Source organism: Oxyura jamaicensis, chromosome 2, assembly GCF_011077185.1.
Source record: "Oxyura jamaicensis isolate SHBP4307 breed ruddy duck chromosome 2, BPBGC_Ojam_1.0, whole genome shotgun sequence".
Taxonomy (NCBI): domain Eukaryota; kingdom Metazoa; phylum Chordata; class Aves; order Anseriformes; family Anatidae; genus Oxyura; species Oxyura jamaicensis.
This window is the reverse complement of record NC_048894.1, coordinates 69550610-69557301: the sequence shown is the minus strand read 5'-3', so window position 1 is coordinate 69557301 and position 6692 is coordinate 69550610. Positions and strand designations below refer to the sequence as shown.

The window sequence follows — 6692 nt, the reverse complement described above, 5'->3', positions numbered from 1 at the left end:
TGTGCATATTTAAGCACTTTGAATTCAAATTGTGATAGAAAAACTGTCATTTACTTCTTTGCCATGACTTTTAACTTTACTTGGAACATATAATCAAAATAAACATTGAGGAACCTGACTGTGGGTTTAGTTGAATCTAAGCTCTTTGGAATTTATGTTCTACTTCTTGTTTTCAGCCCTGGTATTTCTTTGTAAGATATTTCACAGGGAAGTAACCAGAAAACCATTTCCTTTTTTTTTTATTATTTTATTTTTTATTTTTTATTTTTTTTTGATCTTAAAAGTCACATAAGAAAGATGAAATGACCATCAATAGTTCCCAGGGGATGTCTGGAAATAGAGGAGATTCATGAGTAGTTCTTAATGCATTAGCTTCTCTCACACATTCTAAACCCACATGAAAATCAGAACCCACATGGTAAAAGCCCTTATGATCTTGTGCACCACTTAAAAATTTAAACAGTGTTCTAATGGAAAAAGATAACCTATTAAAGACAACAGTGCCCATCTACCAACATAATGTTCATGCTGCTAAGCCTGCTGGAGCTCTCTATTCTGCTATTAAAGCTCTTTCTGCTTTTTTCTTTTGTGTAGCACCAACCAAGATGGAAGCCTAACAAAGGTGTGTTTTCCCCAGAGGGATCGCTATTCTCCTGCATGGATTTGCTTCTTTGCTTGCTTGTACTGAGGGAACTGGGAGACTCCTGGATATAGCTGCTAGGTAATGGGGATGAAATGCTGATATCAGGGCAAGACTAATGTGATCTGATCCACTGGTGTTATCATTCACATCTCTGCAAACTTTTGCAATTTGAATTTGTAAATCCATTCTTCCTCTTCCAACACTGGCAGTTCTCCTCTTCATTTTTCTCTAACCAGTGTCACCTCAAGGCTAACCATGAAACAATCACTGTCCAAAACCTCAAGGTCTGTAGACAGACAAAAATATTTTTTTCTTTCTCTCCTGAGACACAGTGTAAGGCCCAAATCCACATCTCTGTTTACCTGGAGAAATCTCCTAAAGGAATAAACCCATCTACACCATGGGGATACACCACTACAAGAGAATAATTGCTGTAAGCGTGTCCCTCATCCTGATGAAATGCAGTTCAAGAGACAGCAGGATCATTCATTTCACCTGAGCCTTCAGATTTTTTATGTGAATTTCTATTTCTACTTTGATTCCTGGAACATGCTGAGAGTTCACGTATGGTGAGCTGCTATGGCTCAAGTGATGCATGACTTGGCCTCGGAGAAACAGCACAGGGTGGCTGAGCCCATCCAACATCTCGCCACCAATGCTGAAAGGGGAAGTTATACACCCCTTATATCACTCTTGTACACACTATTTTGGTTGCCTTGCACCGGCTCTAGTGCTTGTCAGGAGCCTCCAGGAATGGATACTAGCCACTAAACCAGCTGCAGATTATCTCAGAAAAAGGAACTGAGCTGTCTGCCAGGATAGGAGCAAAGTTGACTCAGTAAAATGTTTTACATGCTACAGAGCCAACACAAGAATGCAGAGCTGAGTGAGAGGGCTAGGGTAGGCAGGACAAGCTGCAGTAGGATCACAGCCTTTGGCAGCTGTAAGACTCAGTCATAATGCACAACTTCACCTTTGGGACCATGCAGATGTTGCCTCCTATCACTATGAAGCCATCCAAGCAGAATGGTGAGGTAGGAAAGAGTAAAAATTCTTAAGGAATAAACTCTGACAGAAAAAAAAGAAAAATGCATGTGGATAGAGTTGTCCGAAAATATTTTTACAGAGGAAAATAGCAGGATAAGTATTTCAGTAAAGAAGATATCTTATTATTTTTTTTTTAACAGCTGTTTAACATCAATCACTAACAAACATTCAGCATAAAAGACATCCTTGTTAATGATTCAGTGCCTTGCTTCGTCCAGTGAAAGGAAGCACTTAAATCCAACATTTAGAGGCTAGATAACAAGTTGTTAAACAGTAAGTGGGAAAATTCCTAACCTTTCTAAGGAGGAATGGGAGGAAGGGAAAGCGAGAGGGAAAGAGAAGGGGAAGGAAGAGACACATATATACCACAAAAAAAAAGTAGATCGCAATTTTCTTTTTTCTTTTTTTTTTAGTCCTTTGAAGGTTGCCTTTCAAGTAAAATACATTACTTTTTAAAAGCCTGTAACAACACCACTTTGCACTTTTAATAAAGAATTCTTAAAGCCATTAACTTCCATGTAGTCCACAATCTTTTCATATGGGAGAGACATGAAATGGCTGTTCTGGCAGCCTCTGCTGCTCTCACAGCCAAACGTCTCCTCCTTTTATGCATGCATAGCTGAGTGCTTACCCAGGAGCAGTGCAACGGTGTCCTCACTGTGTGACTGCTCCTCTTGTTAGCAGGGTTAGTGAGGCACAGACAACCAACAGCTGCTACCACCACACCAGCAAAGCCCTCAAAAGAAGCCCCTAAGCTGGAAAATAGATCCACATGGGTAGAAACTGCATTGTGCAAGAGTATACACCTACACATTATCAGGAAAAAAATCAGCACAGTAACAGCTCAGAGTAATAAACAGAGACAGGCAGCCAAAAGTTTATTTGTGAAGACCTACTTCGTAGGTTTATGTTATTACAGGATCTCCTCCTCTCGTGGACCAAAGATGAGTTCTGCAACATTGCACCAAGTGCCCACAGTGGCCTGCAGGTATTTATTATTTACTGCAGTCTCAGGAGGTCCACACTAAAAGCAGCTCGGGGAAGCAGGCTATGTTTTATCCACCACATGACCCAGTTTTCAGCAGCTCTGTCAAGCACTTCTGTCACTACTGACAGGGCTGAATAATGTTCAGTGAAGTAGGTGATGAGTTACGTGAAACTAGCTTCCAGAGGAAATTAATTTCCGCAGAGAGGCTCTGGCTACTTGAACTTTGTTTTAAAAAGCTGTGTTTTATTGCAGTCTAAGTTAATGAAGAAAGGTAGCTGACAGGCTGCTGTGCCATCTGTGTTATCTTTCAGCCACCTTTCTTCCAGTAGCAGCAGCAGCCAAATAGGAATATCCACTAAAATAGCTTCTATTTAAACTCATTTTACTGCCTCTCCACTATTGCCATGATAAATACTCAGACCTACTTTTAACAGAATGCAGTACATATGGCATCTCCAAGACCCTTCTTGAGCAGACAACTGATTGCAAGAAGTACTGCACACTCAAGTCTTCTTCCTGGAAAGCTCTGGTAGGATAACATCTGTATAACCCTCCTCCAAGCCTTAGGAGCACCTGATTTCCCAAAAATACAATTTTTCTGCTCTTAAGTTGTAAGACTTACCACAGTCATCACCACAAAGAGTATCCACCCCTTGGTCCCACACTTGACCTAATCTTTGCATGTTGGAACATTTTGGGGACCCTCACCTGAGGCCCTATTCCACATAGTAGGATAAAGTAAGTAAAGGATAGTAGGATAGTTAAGTCCATCAATCACAAGAATGAATTCTCCATGAATTGCTTCAGACTGTGTTTCTACACTACAAAATTTACCCTAAAATTAAGGATAAACTAATCTGTGCAACCTGTGTACAGTATGTACCACATTCACACCCAGGTAGGTTACTGCTTCTAACAACACTTACCTCAAACATATTCGGAAGTATGGCTGTCTACATTTCAGAGAAATGTAGAAATGTGGGAAAAATATAAAAGAGTCTTCTATTGTGGAGAGGCTGCTATTCCATGTTGTTAATCTTAACACAAAAAGCAGGCACATTTATCTCTGCTTGAGATCCTTTGCATGATATTGCTGGAAAACACACTTTGATGTGATTGGATGCTTCGTAGTAGTTCCTCACCAAATATATCAGGAAACAGCAAATGGGTCAAAGTAGACTTCACAAGGTGGGATTTCCTTGCAGTATTTTCTATTGGTATTTTAAAGAAAAATTATAAAAATAAAATAAAATAAAATAAAATAAATAAATAAAAAACTTGAAGAAACTTTAATTTGCATGCCTTTGACACTGTGTGCTTGCAAAAGTATCAGGTAAAAGCATGTGCAAACTCTAAAAGGAATTTTAAAAAGCAGCACTCAAAAATACCAGAAACTCAGAGCTGTATAGGCATATGCCTTAGCCCAAATACAGTCCCAGGCAAGAACAAAAGGAGATGTCTCACCTCACCATTTAGCTGCCCCAAGAAATGTAGGTACAATACTAATTTCTTCTTCTCCATCTTCACCTCTCTTGCAAGCTTGGCTAAACACTATGAAGATATCTCACGTGCTTCACTAGCTGAAAAGATTCTCTGTAGCATAACAGATTTTCCTGCAATAAAACCTAAATGTGCAGCAGCTTTCCTTAACATTTCTAGATCTATTCTGATAGTATTAAATACATACATCACATATAAAAAAATAATATATATATATTATATATATAAAATAAATATATGTCATTCTGATCAGCATTAAACTCAGCCATGTCTGATTCATTGCAGCGTGTACCCAACCTTCTCACCAGTACTTGCCAGCCATTAGCATTCAAAATTAGTGAATCAGTTCCTCATCAGACTGCCTTAGAAACAGAATAGTTTTTTAAATAATTATGAATTCCAAGGAGATTTGTCTTCGCATTTTTGATGTTGATGAGTTTATGTTCTCAAACACTGCTATGTAGCCATCAGCATTAGAATCTTACTTTTTAAAAATAGTCATGTGAAAGTAATATGAAATAGCATGACTCCAGAAGTCAAGGATCAATCAGTCAAAATAAATGCATGAAGCTCGGCAGCTTTATTTAACTTCACAAGCTTTGTGGACAATGTAGAGCAAAAGGTGAGGACCAGCCACGGGAAGTCCTTGTTTTTTTGGAGGGACATGAAGCAGAAGTGAAGTGCAGGGTTCCTACCCTCTGGGGTAGGGAAAACAACACATAATGGTGAAAACGTGTTTCTTTGCATGAACTCACTGAGCTGCAGGGGGCAGCCTGCAACTCTTGTGACTATGGCATGAAGTCAATAAGATACACACTTGGTCCCTAAACTTCAGTTGTAACTGCCACTGCTAGAAGTCTCTCTAAATGAAAGCCAAGATTTCAATTGTCTTCTTTAAGCGTAGGAACTGAAATCACACAGGCCTAAAATCCTGATGTCGCACAAAATGGTAATAAACAGGTAATAAAACACCACATATAAAGTATCTTCAGATCTTAGGGAACCTCAAGATTGTGTTCTTCCAAGAATATATTCACACCAAATAATTTATTCCTGTTCTAAGCTATTTTAGCTGTTAAAAAGCCAGAGGGTAGCATGCACCAAAGCTTGTTTTATACACACACACACACATATATATACATATACATATATATACATATAAAAGAATTTTCCTTTTTCATTCAGCTTCTAACTAGAAATATCTGACCAGTGTTGTTCCAATTAGACTATATTTACTTCTAGGAATAAGAGCAAGTTAGGAGATTTTCACTGGCAACATAAATGGTCTCAAAAAAATGAGTGGGAAAAAAAAAAAAAAAAAAAAAAAAGGCCAAAGGACACAAAATTAGAATGAAAATGTTTACACCACTTCAGCCTTTGAAGTTTTTCCTTTCTTTCTGTAGGTACTTATCATTTCTCTCAGCATTTCACAATTGCCATTAAGCTGGGACCTGTTATGCAGGGAAACAGTGACATGGCAGAGATAATTCCCAAGGCTTTTATATCTCATTTGAGAAGTGCTCTTCTCCAGCTCTAATGGGGGCTAGGCTATATTCCTGCTGCCTGCCTTGTTTGTCTACAGAGCTGTGGCAAGATAGCTTGCAAGTGGCAAAGCAATTCCCATTGGGGACTGTAGTCAGGTGGGCTGCCAGGACAAAATGCTGAAGCAGCATCCCAAAGAAGAGCAGTGAAAGAAAACCCTGCTGCCACCTGGACAGGTCAGGAGTCTTGTCTGTTACCAGGAGGTGAAAGCCCACTGTCAGCCGGTATGTGTGACAATCATCAGAAATCAACATATGTCCTAAAAAATAAATTCCCTCTTGTAACTAACCCAATGAATGTGCTTGCACGTGTCTGCATGCTTATAACCTTACCTGCATCTCAGCACCGCACATTGGTTGTAGTCTGCACAGCAGGGCAGGTCACATAGACAAAAGCCCTGACATCTTTCCACTCCTTATAAAAGTCATCATCCATGCAGAGACCATGACAGCTGCTGGGCCAACTGCTCCGCAGCAGCATGTTGCTGCAGGTCAGAGCAGCTGCACATGGTGAACAGGGCTGTGTGGTCCCCCTTTACCAGCCTGATGCAAAGGGACCACAGTGGGGAGCAGAGATGGAGTTGGAATCACAGTCAATGCCTTTTTGGCTTCTCTGCTGCTAGGTGCCAAGTTTAATTAATTTTATGCAGATTCTCCCCTCCAGGCAGGGCAGGATCCATGTCTTTGTGTTGCCAGCTGGTAAGCAGGCTCTGTGAATTTGTACCACAAGTCAGAAAGTAAAAAGGCAGATTGTGCTCTCCACTGCATGGGTAGAGGAGAGCCCTGCATTTGACCTGGATGCTCTCCAGCAAGCAGCTGCAGCCTGTCCCCTCTGATTCAGGCAGTTCAGAGCCCTTTCCAAGGAGAGAAACATTTTATTTGCATTTCCCTTTCCCACCTCATAATGGGAACATACTGCTGATGGTGGTCACGGAGGCCATACATCACACACCACTTCAGAGATCTCCCTTTG

The 6692-nt window shown here is 40.2% G+C and overlaps 1 long non-coding RNA gene across 1 annotated transcript; it reads right to left on the bottom strand.

Moving 5' to 3' along the window:
- Positions 1-274: 274 nt before the first annotated feature.
- On the bottom strand, positions 275-3880 carry LOC118163262. Its single transcript, XR_004748953.1, has 2 exons — positions 2322-3880; positions 275-1453 (listed from the first exon to the last, which is right to left on the bottom strand). It is a non-coding gene; the product is annotated as an uncharacterized LOC118163262 (long non-coding RNA).
- Positions 3881-6692: the final 2812 nt, after the last annotated feature.